The following is a 1,632-nucleotide window of genomic DNA, read 5'->3' as shown; positions in this document are numbered from 1 at the left end:
AGTCCGGTGAATTTTAGCCGAAGTCGCCGGAGAAAAACCCGAGAGCGGCTGGTTTGCTCCGCGCTGGTCTGGCGCACCGGACACTGTCCGGTGCACACCGGACAGTCCGGTGCCCCAGCCCGAAACAGCCTTTGGCTGTACACAGCCACTCTCCACTTCTTTTCCTTTCTTCTTCTTCCTGTTTCTAACACTTAGACAAGATATTAGTACACAAAACCAATGTACTAAGGCTTAGAAACATACCTTTACTTGTGATTTGCACTTTGTTCAACCATGGGCACATTTTCACATTTAAGCACTTGTGTTTGCACTCAATCACCAAAATACTTAGAAATGGCCCAAAGGCACATTTCCCTTTCAATCTCCCCCTTTTTGGTGATTTATGCCAACACAACATAAAGCAACTAGAACAAGTGCAAAATCACTTCAAATAAAAACTAACTTTGAGTTTTATCCAACTTTGGCATATATGGATCATCTTTTGCCACCACTTGGTTTGTTTTTGCAACTCAAACTCAAATCTCTATCTCTAAGTCAAACACACATGTTGAAGCATAAAGAGAGTCATTTCAAAAGAGATTGATCAAAGATTTCAAAAACTCCCCCTAAATCCCATAATCAATACTTCTCCCCACAAGAAGCCAACATTTGATAAGAGAGACAATAAGAGACACTAAAAGCTTTTGACAAAAACAAAAACTCTATTCTACTATTTTCAAAATCTCTCAAGTGGTAGCTGATCCATTTATTGCTTTGGCCTTTATTTTCTCCCCCTTTGGCATCAAGCACCAAAACGGGATCAATCTTGGCCCTTTTAACCCCATTGCCTCACCAAAATCTTCAATTAAGAGCAAATGGCAATAAGAGGTCATGAGATGGACTTGGAATAAGTTACCCTCTCATCGGAGTGCAGTGGAAGTCTTTCATTGGTCCAAGTCCACCTTTCCCTTTCAATTCGCCTTCGAGACTAAATCAAGCAAACTCAACCATATGGTTAGTCTCAAAGGGTCAAGTTGTAACACATCTCCCCCTAAACATGTGCATCACTTTGCAACGGACTTGTGAGGTCCAGGGAGTGTTTGTACAACTTGAGCACCACAATAAGCAACAAATTGCAAAAAGGAACATGATCAAAAACATAAGTACATGTATGCTACAATTCAATCCAGGTTCCGCGAATCTATGACATTTAGCTCACTACGCAACCTGCAAAAGGTCTTCTCATCTAGAGGCTTAGTGAAGATATCGGCTAGCTGGTTCTCGGTGCTAACATGAAACACTTCGATATCTCCCTTTTGCTGGTGGTCTCTCAAAAAGTGATGCCGGATGTCTATGTGCTTTGTGCGGCTGTGCTCAACAGGATTCTCCGCCATGCGGATAGCACTCTCATTATCACATAGGAGTGGGACTTTGCTCAGATTGTAGCCAAAGTCCCGGAGGGTTTGCCTCATCCAAAGTAGTTGCGCGCAACACTGACCTGCGGCAACGTACTCGGCCTCAGCGGTGGATAGGGCAACGGAAGTTTGTTTCTTAGAATTCCATGACACCAGGGACCTTCCTAAGAATTGGCACGTCCCCGATGTACTCTTCCTATCGACCTTACATCCAGCATAGTCGGAGTCTGAGTATCCA

The sequence above is a fragment of the Zea mays genome, chromosome 10 (assembly GCF_902167145.1).
Source record: "Zea mays cultivar B73 chromosome 10, Zm-B73-REFERENCE-NAM-5.0, whole genome shotgun sequence".
In the NCBI taxonomy this organism is placed as follows: Eukaryota; Viridiplantae; Streptophyta; class Magnoliopsida; order Poales; family Poaceae; genus Zea; species Zea mays.
The sequence above is the reverse complement of the archived record's forward strand: the minus strand, read 5'-3'. Positions refer to the sequence as shown.